The sequence below is a fragment of the Pithys albifrons genome, chromosome 5 (assembly GCF_047495875.1).
Source record: "Pithys albifrons albifrons isolate INPA30051 chromosome 5, PitAlb_v1, whole genome shotgun sequence".
Classification (NCBI taxonomy): domain Eukaryota; kingdom Metazoa; phylum Chordata; class Aves; order Passeriformes; family Thamnophilidae; genus Pithys; species Pithys albifrons.
In genome coordinates, this window is record NC_092462.1 from 76,393,116 (window position 1) to 76,414,517 (window position 21,402).

A 21,402-nucleotide genomic window follows, 5' to 3' on the forward strand; every position below is an offset into this window, starting at 1 on the left:
GCCATTTTTCAGCCCAGAATTCCGGACGGACGAAGATTGCTGCCAGGAAAAAAGGGCCAGGACAGAAAGCGATTGCTCCTTTTCTAGGGTCAATAGGGCCCCATCATTGGCACCTGAGAGCCAAAGGCTGCCGCCTTTTCCCTGGGCGCAAAGCTCGACGGCGCGGGCCACGTGCAGGTCCGGGAAAGTGCCATTTTTCAGCCCAGAATTCCGGCGGACGAAGATTCCTGCCAGGAAAAGAGGGCCAGGACAGAAAGCGATTGCTCCTTTTCTAGGCTCAATAGGGCCCCATCATTGGCACCTGAGAGCCAAAGGCTGCCGCCTTTTCCCTGGGCGCAAAGCTCGACGGCGCGGGCCACGTGCAGGTCCGGGAAAGTGCCATTTTTCAGCCCAGAATTCCGGATGGACCAAGATTGCTACCAGGAAAAAAGGGCCAGGACAGAAAGCGATTGCTCCTTTTCTAGGGTCAATAGGGCCCCATCATTGGCACCTGAGAGCCAAAGGCTGCCGCCTTTTCCCTGGGCGCAAAGCTCGACGGCGCGGGCCACGTGCAGGTCCGGGAAAGTGCCATTTTTCAGCCCAGAATTCCGGACGGACCAAGATTGCTGCCAGGAAAAAAGGGCCAGGACAGAAAGCGATTGCTCCTTTTCTAGGCTCAACAGGGCCCCATCATTGGCACCTGAGAGCCAAAGGCTGCCGCCTTTTCCCTGGGCGCAAAGCTCGACGGCGCGGGCCACGTGCAGGTCCGGGAAAGTGCCATTTTTCAGCCCAGAATTCCGGACGGACGAAGATTGCTGCCAGGAAAAAAGGGTCAGGACAGAAAGCGATTGCTCCTTTTCTAGGGTCAATAGGGCCCCATCATTGGCACCTGAGAGCCAAAGGCTGCCGCCTTTCCCTGGGCGCAAAGCTCGACGGCGCGGGCCACGTGCAGGTCCGGGAAAGTGCCATTTTTCAGCCCAGAATTCCGGACGGACGAAGATTGCTGCCAGGAAAAAAGGGCCAGGACAGAAAGCGATTGCTCCTTTTCTAGGCACAATAGGTCCCCATCATTGGCACCTGAGAGCCAAAGGCTGCCGCCTTTTCCCTGGGCGCAAAGCTCGACGGCGCGGGCCACGTGCAGGTCCGGGAAAGTGCCATTTTTCAGCCCAGAATTCCGGACGGACCAAGATTGCTGCCAGGAAAAAAGGGCCAGGACAGAAAGCGATTGCTCCTTTTCTAGGCTCAATAGGGCCCCATCATTGGCACCTGAGAGCCAAAGGCTGCCGCCTTTTACCTGGGCGCAAAGTTCGATGGCGCGGGCCACGTGCAGGTCCGGGAAAGTGCCATTTTTCAGCCCAGAATTCCGGACGGACGAAGATTCCTGCCAGGAAAAAAGGGCCAGGACAGAAAGCGATTGCTCCTTTTCTAGGGTCAATAGGGCCCCATCATTGGCACCTGAGAGCCAAAGGCTGCCGCCTTTTCCCTGGGCGCAAAGCTCGACGGCGCGGGGCACGTGCAGGTCCAGGAAAGTGCCATTTTTCAGCCCAGAATTCCGGACGGACGAAGATTGCTGCCAAGAAAAAAGGGCCAGGACAGAAAGCGATTGCTCCTTTTCTAGGCTCAATAGGGCCCCATCATTGGCACCTGAGAGCCAAAGGCTGCCGCCTTTTACCTGGGCGCAAAGTTCGACGGCGCGAGCCACGTGCAGGTCCGGGAAAGTGCCATTTTTCAGCCCAGAATTCCGGACGGACCAAGATTGCTGCCAGGAAAAAAGGGCCAGGACAGAAAGCGATTGCTCCTTTTCTAGGCTCAATAGGGCCCCATCATTGGCACCTGAGAGCCAAAGGCTGCCGCCTTTCCCCTGGGCGCAAACGTCGACGGCGCGGGCCACGTGCAGGTCCGGGAAAGTGCCATTTTTCAGCCCAGAATTCCGGACGGACGAAGATTGCTGCCAGGAAAAAAGGGCCAGGACAGAAAGCGATTGCTCCTTTTCTAGGGTCAATAGGGCCCCATCATTGGCACCTGAGAGCCAAAGGCTGCCGCCTTTTCCCTGAGCGCAAAGCTCGACGGCGCGGGCCACGTGCAGGTCCGGGAAAGTGCCATTTTTCAGCCCAGAATTCCGGACGGACGAAGATTGCTGCCAGGAAAAAAGGGCCAGGACAGAAAGCGATTGCTCCTTTTCTAGGGTCAATAGGGCCCCATCATTGGCACCTGAGAGCCAAAGGCTGCCGCCTTTTCCCTGGGCGCAAAGCTCGACGGCGCGGGCCACGTGCAGGTCCGGGAAAGTGCCATTTTTCAGCCCAGAATTCCGGACGGACGAAGATTGCTGCCAGGAAAAAAGGGTCAGGACAGAAAGCGATTGCTCCTTTTCTAGGGTCAATAGGGCCCCATCATTGGCACCTGAGAGCCAAAGGCTGCCGCCTTTCCCTGGGCGCAAAGCTCGACGGCGCGGGCCACGTGCAGGTCCGGGAAAGTGCCATTTTTCAGCCCAGAATTCCGGACGGACGAAGATTGCTGCCAGGAAAAAAGGGCCAGGACAGAAAGCGATTGCTCCTTTTCTAGGCACAATAGGTCCCCATCATTGGCACCTGAGAGCCAAAGGCTGCCGCCTTTTCCCTGGGCGCAAAGCTCGACGGCGCGGGCCAGGTGCAGGTCCGGGAAAGTGCCATTTTTCAGCCCAGAATTCCGGACGGACCAAGATTGCTGCCAGGAAAAAAGGGCCAGGACAAAAAGCGATTGCTCCTTTTCTAGGGTCAATAGGGCCCCATCATTGGCACCTGAGAGCCAAAGGCTGCCGCCTTTTACCTGAGCGCAAAGTTCGACGGCGCGGGCCACGTGCAGGTCTGGGAAAGTGCCATTTTTCAGCCCAGAATTCCGGACGGACCAAGATTCCTGCCAGGAAAAAAGGGCCAGGACAGAAAGCGATTGATCCTTTTCTAGGCTCAATAGGGCCCCATCATTGGCACCTGAGAGCCAAAGGCTGCCGCCTTTTCCCTGGGCGCAAAGCTCGACGGCGCGGGCCACGTGCAGGTCCGGGAAAGTGCCATTTTTCAGCCCAGAATTCCGGACGGACGAAGATTGCTGCCAGGAAAAAAGGGCCAGGACAGAAAGCGATTGCTCCTTTTCTAGGCTCAATAGGGCCCCATCATTGGCACCTGAGAGCCAAAGGCTGCCGCCTGTTCCCTGGGCGCAAAGCTCGACGGCGCGGGCCACGTGCAGGTCCGGGAAAGTGCCATTTTTCAGCCCAGAATTCCGGACGGACCAAGATTCCTGCCAGGAAAAAAGGGCCAGGACAGAAAGCGATTGCTCCTTTTCTAGGGTCAATAGGGCCCCATCATTGGCACCTGAGAGCCAAAGGCTGCCGCCTTTTCCCTGGGCGCAAAGCTCGACGGCGCGGGCCACGTGCAGGTCCGGGAAAGTGCCATTTTTCAGCCCAGAATTCCGGACGGTTGAAGATTGCTGCCAGGAAAAGAGGGCCAGGACAGAAAGCGATTGCTCCTTTTCTAGGGTCAATAGGGCCCCATCATTGGCACCTGAGAGCCAAAGGCTGCCGCCTTTTCCCTGGGCGCAAAGCTCGACGGCGCGGGCCACGTGCAGGTCCGGGAAAGTGCCATTTTTCAGCCCAGAATTCCGGACGGACCAAGATTGCTGCCAGGAAAAAAGGGTCAGGACAGAAAGCGATTGCTCCTTTTCTAGGCTCAATAGGGCCCCATCATTGGCACCTGAGAGCCAAAGGCTGCCGCCTTTTCCCTGGGCGCAAAGCTCGACGGCGCGGGCCACGTGCAGGTCCGGGAAAGTGCCATTTTTCAGCCCAGAATTCCGGACGGACGAAGATTTCTGCCAAGAAAAAAGGGTCAGGACAGAAAGCGATTGCTCCTTTTCTAGGGTCAATAGGGCCCCATCATTGGCACCTGAGAGCCAAAGGCTGCCGCCTTTTCCCTGGGCGCAAAGCTCGACGGCGCGGGCCACGTGCAGGTCCGGGAAAGTGCCATTTTTCAGCCCAGAATTCCGGACGGACGAAGATTCCTGCCAGGAAAAAAGGGCCAGGACAGAAAGCGATTGCTCCTTTTCTAGGCTCAATAGGGCCCCATCATTGGCACCTGAGAGCCAAAGGCTGCCGCCTTTTCCCTGGGCGCAAAGTTCGACGGCGCGGGCCACGTGCAGGTCCGGGAAAGTGCCATTTTTCAGCCCAGAATTCCGGACGGACGAAGATTGCTGCCAGGAAAAAAGGGCCAGGACAGAAAGCGATTGCTCCTTTTCTAGGCTCAATAGGGCCCCATCATTGGCACCTGAGAGCCAAAGGCTGCCGCCTTTTCCCTGGGCGCAAAGCTCGACGGCGCGGGCCACGTGCAGGTCCGGGAAAGTGCCATTTTTCAGCCCAGAATTCCGGACGGACGAAGATTGCTGCCAGGAAAAAAGGGCCAGGACAGAAAGCCATTGCTCCTTTTCTAGGGTCAATAGGGCCCCATCATTGGCACCTGAGAGCCAAAGGCTGCCGCCTTTTCCCTGGGCGCAAAGCTCGACGGCGCGGGCCACGTGCAGGTCCGGGAAAGTGCCATTTTTCAGCCCAGAATTCCGGACGGACGAAGATTGCTGCCAGGAAAAAAGGGCCAGGACAGAAAGCGATTGCTCCTTTTCTAGGCTCAATAGGGCCCCATCATTGGCACCTGAGAGCCAAAGGCTGCCGCCTTTTCCCTGGGCGCAAAGTTCGATGGCGCGGGCCACGTGCAGGTCCGGGAAAGTGCCATTTTTCAGCCCAGAATTCCGGACGGACGAAGATTCCTGCCAGGAAAAAAGGGCCAGGACAGAAAGCGATTGCTCCTTTTCTAGGGTATTAGTCCCCCATCATTGGCACCTGAGAGCCAAAGGCTGCCGCCTTTTCCCTGGGCGCAAAGCTCGACGGCGCGGGGCACGTGCAGGTCCGGGAAAGTGCCATTTTTCAGCCCAGAATTCCGGACGGACGAAGATTGCTGCCAGGAAAAAAGGGCCAGGACAGAAAGCGATTGCTCCTTTTCTAGGCTCAATAGGGCCCCATCATTGGCACCTGAGAGCCAAAGGCTGCCGCCTTTTACCTGGGCGCAAAGTTCGACGGCGCGAGCCACGTGCAGGTCTGGGAAAGTGCCATTTTTCAGCCCAGAATTCCGGACGGACGAAGATTGCTGCCAGGAAAAAAGGGCCAGGACAGAAAGCGATTGCTCCTTTTCTAGGCTCAATAGGGCCCCATCATTGGCACCTGAGAGCCAAAGGCTGCCGCCTTTCCCCTGGGCGCAAAGGTCGATTGCGCGGGCCACGTGCAGGTCCGGGAAAGTGCCATTTTTCAGCCCAGAATTCCGGACGGACGAAGATTGCTGCCAGGAAAAAAGGGCCAGGACAGAAAGCGATTGCTCCTTTTCTAGGCTCAATAGGGCCCCATCATTGGCACCTGAGGGCCAAAGGCTGCCGCCTTTTCCCTGGGCGCAAAGCTCGACGGCGCGGGCCACGTGCAGGTCCGGGAAAGTGCCATTTTTCAGCCCAGAATTCCGGACGGACGAAGATTGCTGCCAGGAAAAAAGGGCCAGGACAGAAAGCGATTGCTCCTTTTCTAGGCTCAATAGGGCCCCATCATTGGCACCTGAGAGCCAAAGGCTGCCGCCTTTTCCCTGGGCGCAAAGCTCGACGGCACGGGCCACGTGCAGGTCCGGGAAAGTGCCATTTTTCAGCCCAGAATTCCGGACGGACGAAGATTGCTGCCAGGAAAAAAGGGCCAGGACAGAAAGCGATTGCTCCTTTTCTAGGGTCAATAGGGCCCCATCATTGGCACCCGAGTGCCAGAGGCTGCTGCCTTTTCCCTGGGCGCAAAGCTCGACGGCGCGGGCCACGTGCAGGTCCGGTAAAGTGCCATTTTTCAGCCCAGAATTCCGGACGGACGAAGATTCCTGCCAGGAAAAAAGGGCCAGGACAGAAAGCGATTGCTCCTTTTCTAGGCTCAATAGGGCCCCATCATTGGCACCTGAGAGCCAAAGGCTGCCGCCTTTTCCCTGAGCGCAAAGCTCGACGGCGCGGGCCACGTGCAGGTCCGGGAAAGTGCCATTTTTCAGCCCAGAATTCCGGACGGAAGAAGATTGCTGCCAGGAAAAAAGGGCCAGGACAGAAAGCGATTGCTCCTTTTCTAGGCTCAATAGGGCCCCATCATTGGCACCTGAGAGCCAAAGGCTGCCGCCTTTTCCCTGGGCGCAAAGCTCGACGGCGCGGGCCACGTGCAGGTCCGGGAAAGTGCCATTTTTCTGCCCAGAATTCCGGACGGACGAAGATTGCTGCCAAGAAAAAAGGGCCAGGACAGAAAGCGATTGCTCCTTTTCTAGGCTCAATAGGGCCCCATCATTGGCACCTGAGAGCCAAAGGCTGCCGCCTTTTCCCTGGACGCAAAGCTCGACGGCGCAGGCCACGTGCAGGTCCGGGAAAGTGCCATTTTTCAGCCCAGAATTCCGGACGGACCAAGATTCCTGCCAGGAAAAAAGGGCCAGGACAGAAAGCGATTGCTCCTTTTCTAGGCTCAATAGGGCCCCATCATTGGCACCTGAGAGCCAAAGGCTGCCGCCTTTTCCCTGGGCGCAAAGCTCGACGGCGCGGGCCACGTGCAGGTCCGGGAAAGTGCCATTTTTCAGCCCAGAATTCCGGACGGACGAAGATTGCTGCCAGGAAAAAAGGGCCAGGACAGAAAGCGATTGCTCCTTTTCTAGGCTCAATAGGGCCCCATCATTGGCACCTGAGAGCCAAAGGCTGCCGCCTTTTCCCTGGGCGCAAAGCTCGACGGCGCGGGCCACGTGCAGGTCCGGGACAGTGCCATTTTTCAGCCCAGAATTCCGGACGGACGAAGATTCCTGCCAGGAAAAAAGGGCCAGGACAGAAAGCAATTGCTCCTTTTCTAGGCTCAATAGGGCCCCATCATTGGCGCCTGAGAGCCAAAGGCTGCCGCCTTTCCCCTGGGCGCAAAGCTCGACGGCACGGGCCACGTGCAGGTCCGGGAAAGTACCATTTTTCAGCCCAGAATTCCGGACGGACGAAGATTCCTGCCAGGAAAAAAGGGCCAGGACAGAAAGCGATTGCTCCTTTTCTAGGGTCAATAGGGCCCCATCATTGGCACCCGAGAGCCAAAGGCTGCCGCCTTTTCCCTGGGCGCAAAGCTCGACGGCGCGGGCCACGTGCAGGTCCGGGAAAGTGCCATTTTTCAGCCCAGAATTCCGGACGGACGAAGATTCCTGCCAGGAAAAAAGGTCCAAGACAGAAAGCCATTGCTCCATTTCTAGGCTCAATAGGGCCCCATCATTGGCACCTGAGAGCCAAAGGCTGCCGCCTTTTCCCTGGGCGCAAAGCTCGACGGCGCGGGCCACGTGCAGGTCCTGGAAAGTGCCATTTTTCAGCCCAGAATTCCGGACGGACGAAGATTGCTGCCAGGAAAAAAGGGCCAGGACAGAAAGCGATTGCTCCTTTTCTAGGGTCAATAGGGCCCCATCATTGGCACCTGAGAGCCAAAGGCTGCCGCCTTTTCCCTGGGCGCAAAGCTCGACGGCGCGGGCCACGTGCAGGTCCGGGAAAGTGCCATTTTTCAGCCCAGAATTCCGGACGGACGAAGATTGCTGCCAGGAAAAAAGGGCCAGGACAGAAAGCGATTGCTCCTTTTCTAGGCTCAATAGGGCCCCATCATTGGCAGCTGAGAGCCAAAGGCTGCCGCCTTTTCCCTGGGCGCAAAGCTCGACGGCGCGGGCCACGTGCAGGTCCGGGAAAGTGCCATTTTTCAGCCCAGAATTCCGGACGGACGAAGATTCCTGCCAGGAAAAAAGTGCCAGGACAGAAAGCGATTGCTCCTTTTCTAGGGTCAATAGGGCCCCATCATTGGCACCTGAGAGCCAAAGGCTGCCGCCTTTTCCCTGGGTGCAAAGCTCGACGGCGCGGGCCACGTGCAGGTCCGGGAAAGTGCCATTTTTCAGCCCAGAATTCTGGACGGACGAAGATTGCTGCCAGGAAAAAAGGGCCAGGACAGAAAGCGATTGCTCCTTTTCTAGGGTCAATAGGGCCCCATCATTGGCACCAGAGAGCCAAAGGCTGCCGCCTTTTCCCTGGGCGCAAAGCTCGACGGCGCGGGCCACGTACAGGTCCGGGAAAGTGCCATTTTTCAGCCCAGAATTCCGGACGGACGAAGATTCCTGCCAGGAAAAAAGGGCCAGGACAGAAAGCGATTGCTCCTCTTCTAGGCTCAATAGGGCCCCATCATTGGCACCTGAGAGCCAAAGGCTGCCGCCTTTTCCCTGGGCGCAAAGCTCGACGGCGCGGGCCACGTGCAGGTCCGGGAAAGTGCCATTTTTCAGCCCAGAATTCCGGACGGACGAAGATTCCTGCCAGGAAAAAAGGGCCAGGACAGAAAGCGATTGATCCTTTTCTAGGCTCAATAGGGCCCCATCATTGGCACCTGAGAGCCAAAGGCTGCCGCCTTTTCCCTGGGCGCAAAGCTCGACGGCGCGGGCCACGTGCAGGTCCGGGAAAGTGCCATTTTTCAGCCCAGAATTCCGGACGGACGAAGATTGCTGCCAGGAAAAAAGGGCCAGGACAGAAAGCGATTGCTCCTTTTCTAGGCTCAATAGGGCCCCATCATTGGCACCTGAGAGCCAAAGGCTGCCGCCTTTTCCCTGGGCGCAAAGCTCGACGGCGCGGGCCACGTGCAGGTCCGGGAAAGTGCCATTTTTCAGCCCAGAATTCCGGACGGACGAAGATTCCTGCCAGGAAAAGAGGGCCAGGACAGAAAGCGATTGCTCCTTTTCTAGGGTCAATAGGGCCCCATCATTGGCACCTGAGAGCCAAAGGCTGCCGCCTTTTCCCTGGGCGCAAAGCTCGACGGCGCAGGCCACGTGCAGGTCCGGGAAAGTTCCATTTTTCAGCCCAGAATTCCGGACGGACCAAGATTGCTGCCAGGAAAAAAGGGCCAGGACAGAAAGCGATTGCTCCTTTTCTAGGGTCAATAGGGCCCCATCATTGGCACCTGAGAGCCAAAGGCTGCCGCCTTTTCCCTGGGCGCAAAGCTCGACGGCGCGGACCACGTGCAGGACCGGGAAAGTGCCAGTTTTCAGCCCAGAATTCCGGACGGACGAAGATTGCTGCCAGGAAAAAAGGGCCAGGACAGAAAGCGATTGCTCCTTTTCTAGGCTCAATAGGGCCCCATCATTGGCACCTGAGAGCCAAAGGCTGCCGCCTTTTCCCTGGGCGCAAAGCTCGACGGCGCGGGCCACGTGCAGATCCGGGAAAGTGCCATTTTTCAGCCCAGAATTCCGGACGGACGAAGATTGCTGCCAGGAAAAGAGTGCCAGGACAGAAAGCGATTGCTCCTTTTCTAAGGGCAATAGGGCCCCATCATTGGCACCTGAGAGCCAAAGGCTGCCGCCTTTTCCCTGGGCGCAAAGCTCGACGGCGCGGGCCACGTGCAGGTCCGGGAAAGTGCCATTTTTCAGCCCAGAATTCCGGACGGACGAAGATTCCTGCCAGGAAAAAAGGGCCAGGACAGAAAGCGATTGCTCCTTTTCTAGGGTCAATAGGGCCCCATCATTGGCACCTGAGAGCCAAAGGCTGCCGCCTTTTCCCTGGGCGCAAAGCTCGACGGCGCGGGCCACGTGCAGGTCCGGGAAAGTGCCATTTTTCAGCCCAGAATTCCGGACGGACGAAGATTGCTGCCAGGAAAAAAGGGCCAGGACAGAAAGCGATTGCTCCTTTTCTAGGCTCAATAGGGCCCCATCATTGGCACCTGAGAGCCAAAGGCTGCCGCCTTTTCCCTGGGCGCAAAGCTCGACGGCGCGGGCCACGTGCAGGTCCGGGAAAGTGGCAGTTTTCAGCCCAGAATTCCGGACGGACGAAGATTGCTGCCAGGAAAAAAGGGCCAGGACAGAAAGCGATTGCTCCTTTTCTAGGCTCAATAGGGCCCCATCATTGGCACCTGAGAGCCAAAGGCTGCCGCCTTTTCCCTGGGCGCAAAGCTCGACGGCGCGGGCCACGTGCAGGTCCGGGAAAGTGCCATTTTTCAGCCCAGAATTCCGGACGGACGAAGATTGCTGCCAGGAAAAGAGTGCCAGGACAGAAAGCGATTGCTCCTTTTCTAAGGGCAATAGGGCCCCATCATTGGCACCTGAGAGCCAAAGGCTGCCGCCTTTTCCCTGGGCGCAAAGCTCGACGGCGCGGGCCACGTGCAGGTCCGGGAAAGTGCCATTTTTCAGCCCAGAATTCCGGACGGACGAAGATTCCTGCCAGGAAAAAAGGGCCAGGACAGAAAGCGATTGCTCCTTTTCTAGGGTCAATAGGGCCCCATCATTGGCACCTGAGAGCCAAAGGCTGCCGCCTTTTCCCTGGGCGCAAAGCTCGACGGCGCGGGCCACGTGCAGGTCCGGGAAAGTGCCATTTTTCAGCCCAGAATTCCGGACGGACGAAGATTCCTGCCAGGAAAAAAGGGCCAGGACAGAAAGCGATTGCTCCTTTTCTAGGCTCAATAGGGCCCCATCATTGGCACCTGAGAGCCAAAGGCTGCCGCCTTTTCCCTGGGCGCAAAGCTCGACGGCGCGGGCCACGTGCAGGTCCGGGAAAGTTGCAGTTTTCAGCCCAGAATTCCGGACGGACGAAGATTGCTGCCAGGAAAAAGGGGCCAGGACAGAAAGCGATTGCTCCTTTTCTAGGCTCAATAGGGCCCCATCATTGGCACCTGAGAGCCAAAGGCTGCCGCCTTTTCCCTGGGCGCAAAGCTCGACGGCGCGGGCCACGTGCAGGTCCGGGAAAGTGCCATTTTTCAGCCCAGAATTCCGGACGGACGAAGATTCCTGCCAGGAAAAAAGGGCCAGGACAGAAAGCGATAGCTCCTTTTCTAGGCTCAATAGGGCCCCATCATTGGCACCTGAGAGCCAAAGGCTGCCGCCTTTTCCCTGGGCGCAAAGCTCGACGGCGCGGGCCACGTGCAGGTCCGGGAAAGTGCCATTTTTCAGCCCAGAATTCCGGACGGACGAAGATTCCTGCCAGGAAAAAAGGGCCAGGACAGAAAGCGATTGCTCCTTTTCTAGGCTCAATAGGGCCCCATCATTGGCACCTGAGAGCCAAAGGCTGCCGCCTTTTCCCTGGGCGCAAAGCTCGACGGCGCGGGCCACGTGCAGGTCCGGGAAAGTGCCATTTTTCAGCCCAGAATTCCGGACGGACGAAGATTCCTGCCAAGAAAAAAGGGCCAGGACAGAAAGCGATTGCTCCTTTTCTAGGCTCAATAGGGCCCCATCATTGGCACCTGAGAGCCAAAGGCTGCCGCCTTTTCCCTGGGCGCAAAGCTCGACGGCGCGGGCCACGTGCAGGTCCGGGAAAGTGCCATTTTTCAGCCCAGAATTCCGGACGGACCAAGATTGCTGCCAGGAAAAAAGGGCCAGGACAGAAAGCGATTGCTCCTTTTCTAGGGTCAATAGGGCCCCATCATTGGCAGCTGAGAGCCAAAGGCTGCCGCCTTTTCCCTGGGCGCAAAGCTCGACGGCGCGGGCCACGTGCAGGTCCGGGAAAGTGCCATTTTTCAGCCCAGAATTCCGGACGGACCAAGATTGCTGCCAGGAAAGGAGTGCCAGGACAGAAAGCGATTGCTCCTTTTCTAGGCTCAATAGGGCCCCATCATTGGCACCTGAGAGCCAAAGGCTGCCGCCTTTTCCCTGGGCGCAAAGCTCGACGGCGTGGGCCACGTGCAGGTCCGGGAAAGTGCCATTTTTCAGCCCAGAATTCCGGACGGACGAAGATTCCTGCCAAGAAAAAAGGGCCAGGACAGAAAGCGATTGCTCCTTTTCTAGGCTCAATAGGGCCCCATCATTGGCACCTGAGAGCCAAAGGCTGCCGCCTTTTCCCTGGGCGCAAAGCTCGACGGCGCGGGCCACGTGCAGGTCCGGGAAAGTGCCATTTTTCAGCCCAGAATTCCGGACGGACGAAGATTGCTGCCAGGAAAAAAGGGCCAGGACAGAAAGCGATTGCTCCTTTTCTAGGGTCAATAGGGCCCCATCATTGGCACCTGAGAGCCAAAGGCTGCCGCCTTTTCCCTGGGCGCAAAGCTCGACGGCGCGGGCCACGTGCAGGTCTGGGAAAGTGCAATTTTTCAGCCCAGAATTCCGGACGGACGAAGATTCCTGCCAGGAAAAAAGGGCCAGGACAGAAAGCGATTGCTCCTTTTCTAGGCTCAATATGGCCCCTTCAATGGCACCTGAGAGCCAAGGGCTTCCGCCTTTTCCCTGGGCGCAAAGCTCGACGGCACGGGCCACGTGCAGGTCCGGGAAAGTGCCATTTTTCAGCCCAGAATTCCGGACGGACGAAGATTGCTGCCAGGAAAAAGGGGCCAGGACAGAAAGCGATTGCTCCTTTTCTAGGCTCAATAGGGCCCCATCATTGGCACCTGAGAGCCAAAGGCTGCCGCCTTTTCCCTGGGCGCAAAGCTCGACGGCGCGGGCCACGTGCAGGTCCGGGAAAGTGCCATTTTTCAGCCCAGAATTCCGGACGGACGAAGATTCCTGCCAGGAAAAAAGGGCCAGGACAGAAAGCGATTGCTCCTTTTCTAGGCTCAATAGGGCCCCATCATTGGCACCTGAGAGCCAAAGGCTGTCCCCTTTTCCCTGGGCGCAAAGCTCGACGGCGCGGGCCACGTGCAGGTCCGGGAAAGTGCCATTTTTCAGCCCAGAATTCCGGACGGACGAAGATTGCTGCCAGAAAAAAAGGGCCAGGACAGAAAGCAATTGCTCCTTTTCTAGGCTCAATAGGGCCCCATCATTGGCACCTGAGAGCCAAAGGCTGCCGCCTTTTCCCTGGGCGCAAAGCTCGACGGCGCGGGCCACGTGCAGGTCCGGGAAAGTGCCATTTTTCAGCCCAGAATTCCGGACGGACGTAGATTGCTGCCAGGAAAAAGGGCCAGGACAGAAAGCGATTGCTCCTTTTCTAGGCTCAATAGGGCCCCATCATTGGCACCTGAGAGCCAAAGGCTGCCGCCTTTTCCCTAGGCGCAAAGCTCGACGGCGCGGGCCACGTGCCGGTCTGGGAAAGTTCCATTTTTCAGCCCAGAATTCCGGACAAACGAAGATTCCTGCCAGGAAAAAAGGGCCGGGACAGAAAGCGATTGCTCCTTTTCTAGGGTCAATAGGGCCCCATCATTGGCACCTGAGAGCCAAAGGCTGCCGCCTTTTCCCTGGGCGCAAAGCTCGACGGCGCGGGCCACGTGCAGGTCCGGGAAAGTGCCATTTTTCAGCCCAGAATTCCGGACGGACCAAGATTCCTGCCAGGAAAAGAGTGCCAGGACAGAAAGCCATTGCTCCTTTTCTAAGGGCAATAGGGCCCCATCATTGGCACCTGAGAGCCAAAGGCTGCCGCCTTTACCCTGGGCGCAAAGCTCGACGGCGCGGGCCATGTGCAGGACCGGGAAAGTGCCATTTTTCAGCCCAGAATTCCGGACGGACGAAGATTGCTGCCAGGAAAAAAGGGCCAGGACAGAAAGCGATTGCTCCTTTTCTAGGCTCAATAGGGCCCCATCATTGGCACCTGAGAGCCAAAGGCTGCCGCCTTTTCCCTGGGCGCAAAGCTCGACGGCGCGGGCCACGTGCAGGTCCGGGAAAGTGCCATTTTTCAGCCCAGAATTCCGGATGGACGAAGATTGCTGCCAGGAAAAAAGGGCCAGGACAGAAAGCGATTGATCCTTTTCTAGGCTCAATAGGGCCCCATCATTGGCACCTGAGATCCAAAGGCTGCCGCCTTTTCCCTGGGCGCAAAGCTCGACGGCGCGGGCCACGTGCAGGTCCGGGAAAGTGCCATTTTTCAGCCCAGAATTCCGGACGGACGAAGATTGCTGCCAGGAAAAAAGGGCCAGGACAGAAAGCGATTGCTCCTTTTCTAGGCTCAATAGGGCCCCATCATTGGCACCTGAGAGCCAAAGGCTGCCGCCTTTTCCCTGGGCGCAAAGCTCGACGGCGCGGGCCACGTGCAGGTCCGGGAAAGTGCCATTTTTCAGCCCAGAATTCCGGACGGACGAAGATTGCTGCCAGGAAAAAAGGGCCAGGACAGAAAGCGATTGCTCCTTTTCTAGGGTCAATAGGGCCCCATCATTGGCACCTGAGAGCCAAAGGCTGCCGCCTTTTCCCTGGGCGCAAAGCTCGACGGCGCGGGCCACGTGCAGGTCCAGGAAAGTGCCATTTTTCAGCCCAGAATTCCGGACGGACGAAGATTCCTGCCAGGAAAAAAGGGCCAGGACAGAAAGCGATTGCTCCTTTTCTAGGCTCAATAGGGCCCCATCATTGGCACCTGAGAGCCAAAGGCTGCCGCCTTTTCCCTGGGCGCAAAGCTCGACGGCGCGGGCCACGTGCAGGTCCGGGAAAGTGCCATTTTTCAGCCCAGAATTCCGGACGGACGAAGATTGCTGCCAGGAAAAGAGTGCCAGGACAGAAAGCGATTGCTCCTTTTCTAGGCTCAATAGGGCCCCATCATTGGCACCTGAGAGCCAAAGGCTGCCGCCTTTTCCCTGGGCGCAAAGCTCGACGGCGCGGGCCACGTGCAGGTCCGGGAAAGTGCCATTTTTCAGCCCAGAATTCCGGACGGACGAAGATTGCTGCCAGGAAAAAAGGGCCAGGACAGAAAGCGATTGCTCCTTTTCTAGGCTCAATAGGGCCCCATCATTGGCACCTGAGAGCCAAAGGCTGTCGCCTTTTCCCTGGGCGCAAAGCTCGACGGCGCAGGCCAAGTGCAAGACCGGGAAAGTGCCATTTTTCAGCCCAGAATTCCGGACGGATGAAGATTGCTGCCAGAAAAAAAGGGCCAGGACAGAAAGCGATTGCTCCTTTTCTAGGGTCAATAGGGCCCCATCATTGGCACCTGAGAGCCAAAGGCTGCCGCCTTTTCCCTGGGCGCAAAGCTCGACGGCGCGGGCCACGTGCAGGTCCGGGAAAGTGCCATTTTTCAGCCCAGAATTCCGGACGGACGTAGATTGCTGCCAGGAAAAAGGGCCAGGACAGAAAGCGATTGCTCCTTTTCTAGGCTCAATAGGGCCCCATCATTGGCACCTGAGAGCCAAAGGCTGCCGCCTTTTCCCTGGGCGCAAAGCTCGACGGCGCGGGCCACGTGCAGGTCCGGGAAAGTGCCATTTTTCAGCCCAGAATTCCGGACGGACGAAGATTGCTGCCAGGAAAAGAGTGCCAGGACAGAAAGCGATTGCTCCTTTTCTAGGCTCAATAGGGCCCCATCATTGGCACCTGAGAGCCAAAGGCTGCCGCCTTTTCCCTGGGCGCAAAGCTCGACGGCGCGGGCCACGTGCCGGTCTGGGAAAGTTCCATTTTTCAGCCCAGAATTCCAGACGGACGAAGATTCCTGCCAGGAAAAAAGGGCCGGGACAGAAAGCGATTGCTCCTTTTCTAGGCTCAATAGGGCCCCATCATTGGCACCTGAGAGCCAAAGGCTGCCGCCTTTTCCCTGGGCGCAAAGCTCGACGGCGCGGGCCACGTGCAGGACCGGGAAAGTGCCAGTTTTCAGCCCAGAATTCCGGACGGACGAAGATTCCTGCCAGGAAAAAAGGGCCAGGACAGAAAGCGATTGCTCCTTTTCTAGGCTCAATAGGGCCCCATCATTGGCACCTGAGAGCCAAAGGCTGCCGCCTTTTCCCTGGGCGCAAAGCTCGACGGCGCGGGCCACGTGCAGGTCCGGGAAAGTGCCATTTTTCAGCCCAGAATTCCGGACGGACCAAGATTCCTGCCAGGAAAAGAGTGCCAGGACAGAAAGCCATTGCTCCTTTTCTAAGGGCAATAGGGCCCCATCATTGGCACCTGAGAGCCAAAGGCTGCCGCCTTTTCCCTGGGCGCAAGGCTCGACGGCGCGGGCCACGTGCAGGACCGGGAAAGTGCCATTTTTCAGCCCAGAATTCCGGACGGACCAAGATTCCTGCCAGGAAAAAAGGGCCAGGACAGAAAGCGATTGCTCCTTTTCTAGGCTCAATAGGGCCCCATCATTGGCACCTGAGAGCCAAAGGCTGCCGCCTTTTCCCTGGGCGCAAAGCTCGACGGCGTGGGCCACGTGCAGGTCCGGGAAAGTGCCATTTTTCAGCCCAGAATTCCGGACGGACGAAGATTGCTGCCAAGAAAAAAGGGCCAGGACAGAAAGCGATTGCTCCTTTTCTAGGGTCAATAGGGCCCCATCATTGGCACCTGAGAGCCAAAGGCTGCCGCCTTTTCCCTGGGCGCAAAGCTCGACGGCGCGGGCCACGTGCAGGTCCGGGAAAGTGCCATTTTTCAGCCCAGAATTCCGGACGGACGAAGATTGCTGCCAGGAAAAAAGGGCCAGGACAGAAAGCGATTGCTCCTTTTCTAGGCTCAATAGGGCCCCATCATTGGCACCTGAGAGCCAAAGGCTGCCGCCTTTTCCCTGGGCGCAAAGCTCGACGGCGCGGGCCACGTGCAGGTCTGGGAAAGTGCAATTTTTCAGCCCAGAATTCCGGACGGACGAAGATTCCTGCCAGGAAAAAAGGGCCAGGACAGAAAGCGATTGCTCCTTTTCTAGGCTCAATATGGCCCCATCAATGGCACCTGAGAGCCAAGGGCTTCCGCCTTTTCCCTGGGCGCAAAGCTCGACGGCACGGGCCACGTGCAGGTCCGGGAAAGTGCCATTTTTCAGCCCAGAATTCCGGACGGACGAAGATTGCTGCCAGGAAAAAGGGGCCAGGACAGAAAGCGATTGCTCCTTTTCTAGGCTCAATAGGGCCCCATCATTGGCACCTGAGAGCCAAAGGCTGCCGCCTTTTCCCTGGGCGCAAAGCTCGACGGCGCGGGCCAATGCAGGTCCGGGAAAGTGCCATTTTTCAGCCCAGAATTCCGGACGGACGAAGATTGCTGCCAGGAAAAAAGGGCCAGGACAGAAAGCGATTGCTCCTTTTCTAGGCTCAATAGGGCCCCATCATTGGCACCTGAGAGCCAAAGGCTGTCGCCTTTTCCCTGGGCGCAAAGCTCGACGGCGCAGGCCAAGTGCAAGACCGGGAAAGTGCCATTTTTCAGCCCAGAATTCCGGACGGACGAAGATTGCTGCCAGAAAAAAAGGGCCAGGACAGAAAGCGATTGCTCCTTTTCTAGGCTCAATAGGGCCCCATCATTGGCACCTGAGAGCCAAAGGCTGCCGCCTTTTCCCTGGGCGCAAAGCTCGACGGCGCGGGCCACGTGCAGGTCCGGGAAAGTGCCATTTTTCAGCCCAGAATTCCGGACGGACGTAGATTGCTGCCAGGAAAAAGGGCCAGGACAGAAAGCGATTGCTCCTTTTCTAGGCTCAATAGGGCCCCATCATTGGCACCTGAGAGCCAAAGGCTGCCGCCTTTTCCCTGGGCGCAAAGCTCGACGGCGCGGGCCACGTGCAGGACCGGGAAAGTGCCATTTTTCAGCCCAGAATTCCGGACGGACGAAGATTCCTGCCAGGAAAAGAGTGCCAGGACAGAAAGCGATTGCTCCTTTTCTAGGCTCAATAGGGCCCCATCATTGGCACCTGAGAGCCAAAGGCTGCCGCCTTTTCCCTGGGCGCAAAGCTCGACGGCGCGGGCCACGTGCCGGTCTGGGAAAGTTCCATTTTTCAGCCCAGAATTCCGGACGGACGAAGATTCCTGCCAGGAAAAAAGGGCCGGGACAGAAAGCGATTGCTCCTTTTCTAGGCTCAATAGGGCCCCATCATTGGCACCTGAGAGCCAAAGGCTGCCGCCTTTTCCCTGGGCGCAAAGCTCGACGGCGCGGGCCACGTGCAGGTCCGGGAAAGTGCCATTTTTCAGCCCAGAATTCCGGACGGACCAAGATTCCTGCCAGGAAAAGAGTGCCAGGACAGAAAGCCATTGCTCCTTTTCTAAGGGCAATAGGGCCCCATCATTGGCACCTGAGAGCCAAAGGCTGCCGCCTTTTCCCTGGGCGCAAAGCTCGACGGTGCGGGCCATGTGCAGGACCGGGAAAGTGCCATTTTTCAGCCCAGAATTCCGGACGGACGAAGATTGCTGCCAGGAAAAAAGGGCCAGGACAGAAAGCGATTGCTCCTTTTCTAGGCTCAATAGGGCCCCATCATTGGCACCTGAGAGCCAAAGGCTGCCGCCTTTTCCCTGGGCGCAAAGCTCGACGGCGCGGGCCACGTGCAGGTCCGGGAAAGTGCCATTTTTCAGCCCAGAATTCCGGACGGACGAAGATTGCTGCCAGGAAAAAAGGGCCAGGACAGAAAGCGATTGCTCCTTTTCTAGGGTCAATAGGGCCCCATCATTGGCACCTGAGATCCAAAGGCTGCCGCCTTTTCCCTGGGCGCAAAGCTCGACGGCGCGGGCCACGTGCAGGTCCGGGAAAGTGCCATTTTTCAGCCCAGAATTCCGGACGGACAAAGATTCCTGCCAGAAAAAAAGGGCCAGGACAGAAAGCGATTGCTCCTTTTCTAGGTTCAATAGGGCCCCATCATTGGCACTTGAGAGCCAAAGGCTGCCGCCTTTTCCCTGGGCGCAAAGCTCGACGGCACGGGCCACGTGCAGGTCCGGGAAAGTGCCATTTTTCAGCCCAGAATTCCGGACGGACGAAGATTGCTGCCAGGAAAAAAGGGCCAGGACAGAAAGCGATTGCTCCTTTTCTAGGCTCAATAGGGCCCCATCATTGGCACCTGAGAGCCAAAGGCTGCCGCCTTTTCCCTGGGCGCAAAGCTCGACGGCGCGGGCCACGTGCAGGTCCGGGAAAGTGCCATTTTTCAGCCCAGAATTCCGGACGGACGAAGATTGCTGCCAGGAAAAAAGGGCCAGGACAGAAAGCGATTGCTCCTTTTCTAGGCTCAATAGGGCCCCATCATTGGCACCTGAGAGCCAAAGGCTGCCGCCTTTTCCCTGGGCGCAAAGCTCGACGGCGCGGGCCACGTGCCGGTCTGGGAAAGTTCCATTTTTCAGCCCAGAATTCCGGACGGACGAAGATTCCTGCCAGGAAAAAAGGGCCGGGACAGAAAGCGATTGCTCCTTTTCTAGGGTCAATAGGGCCCCATCATTGGCACCTGAGAGCCAAAGGCTGCCGCCTTTTCCCTGGGCGCAAAGCTCGACGGCGCGGGCCACGTGCAGGACCGGGAAAGTGCCATTTTTCAGCCCAGAATTCCGGACGGACGAAGATTCCTGCCAGGAAAAAAGGGCCAGGACAGAAAGCGATTGCTCCTTTTCTAGGCTCAATAGGGCCCCATCATTGGCACCTGAGAGCCAAAGGCTGCCGCCTTTTCCCTGGGCGCAAAGCTCGACGGCGCGGGCCACGTGCAGGTCCGGGAAAGTGCCATTTTTCAGCCCAGAATTCCGGACGGACCAAGATTCCTGCCAGGAAAAGAGTGCCAGGACAGAAAGCCATTGCTCCTTTTCTAAGGGCAATAGGGCCCCATCATTGGCACCTGAGAGCCAAAGGCTGCCGCCTTTTCCCTGGGCGCAAAGCTCGACGGTGCGGGCCATGTGCAGGACCGGGAAAGTGCCATTTTTCAGCCCAGAATTCCGGACGGACGAAGATTGCTGCCAGGAAAAAAGGGCCAGGACAGAAAGCGATTGCTCCTTTTCTAGGCTCAATAGGGCCCCATCATTGGCACCTGAGAGCCAAAGGCTGCCGCCTTTTCCCTGGGCGCAAAGCTCGACGGCGCGGGCCACGTGCAGGTCCGGGAAAGTGCCATTTTTCAGCCCAGAATTCCGGACGGACGAAGATTGCTGCCAGGAAAAAAGGGCCAGGACAGAAAGCGATTGCTCCTTTTCTAGGCTCAATAGGGCCCCATCATTGGCACCTGAGAGCCAAAGGCTGCCGCCTTTTCCCTGGGCGCAAAGCTCGACGGCGCGGGCCACGTGCAGGTCCGGGAAAGTGCCATTTTTCAGCCCAGAATTCCGGACGGACCAAGATTGCTGCCAGGAAAAAAGGGCCAGGACAGAAAGCGATTGCTCCTTTTCTAGGCTCAATAGGGCCCCATCATTGGCACCTGAGAGCCAAAGGCTGCCGCCTTTTCCCTGGGCGCAAAGCTCGACGGTGCGGGCCATGTGCAGGACCGGGAAAGTGCCATTTTTCAGCCCAGAATTCCGGACGGACGAAGATTGCTGCCAGGAAAAAAGGGCCAGGACAGAAAGCGATTGCTCCTTTTCTAGGCTCAATAGGGCCCCATCATTGGCACCTGAGAGCCAAAGGCTGCCGCCTTTTCCCTGGGCGCAAAGCTCGACGGCGCGGGCCACGTGCAGGTCCGGGAAAGTGCCATTTTTCAGCCCAGAATTCCGGACGGACGAAGATTGCTGCCAGGAAAAAAGGGCCAGGACAGAAAGCGATTGCTCCTTTTCTAGGGTCAATAGGGCCCCATCATTGGCACCTGAGATCCAAAGGCTGCCGCCTTTTCCCTGGGCGCAAAGCTCGACGGCGCGGGCCACGTGCAGGTCCGGGAAAGTGCCATTTTTCAGCCCAGAATTCCGGACGGACAAAGATTCCTGCCAGAAAAAAAGGGCCAGGACAGAAAGCGATTGCTCCTTTTCTAGGTTCAATAGGGCCCCATCATTGGCACTTGAGAGCCAAAGGCTGCCGCCTTTTCCCTGGGCGCAAAGCTCGACGGCACGGGCCACGTGCAGGTCCGGGAAAGTGCCATTTTTCAGCCCAGAATTCCGGACGGACGAAGATTGCTGCCAGGAAAAAAGGGCCAGGACAGAAAGCGATTGCTCCTTTTCTAGGCTCAATAGGGCCCCATCATTGGCACCTGAGAGCCAAAGGCTGCCGCCTTTTCCCTGGGCGCAAAGCTCGACGGCGCGGGCCACGTGCAGGTCCGGGAAAGTGCCATTTTTCAGCCCAGAATTCCGGACGGACGAAGATTGCTGCCAGGAAAAAAGGGCCAGGACAGAAAGCGATTGCTCCTTTTCTAGGCTCAATAGGGCCCCATCATTGGCACCTGAGAGCCAAAGGCTGCCGCCTTTTCCCTGGGCGCAAAGCTCGACGGCGCGGGCCACGTGCCGGTCTGGGAAAGTTCCATTTTTCAGCCCAGAATTCCGGACGGACGAAGATTCCTGCCAGGAAAAAAGGGCCGGGACAGAAAGCGATTGCTCCTTTTCTAGGGTCAATAGGGCCCCATCATTGGCACCTGAGAGCCAAAGGCTGCCGCCTTTTCCCTGGGCGCAAAGCTCGACGGCGCGGGCCACGTGCAGGTCCGGGAAAGTGCCATTTTTCAGCCCAGAATTCCGGACGGACCAAGATTCCTGCCAGGAAAAGAGTGCCAGGACAGAAAGCCATTGCTCCTTTTCTAAGGGCAATAGGGCCCCATCATTGGCACCTGAGAGCCAAAGGCTGCCGCCTTTTCCCTGGGCGCAAAGCTCGACGGTGCGGGCCATGTGCAGGACCGGGAAAGTGCCATTTTTCAGCCCAGAATTCCGGACGGACGAAGATTGCTGCCAGGAAAAAA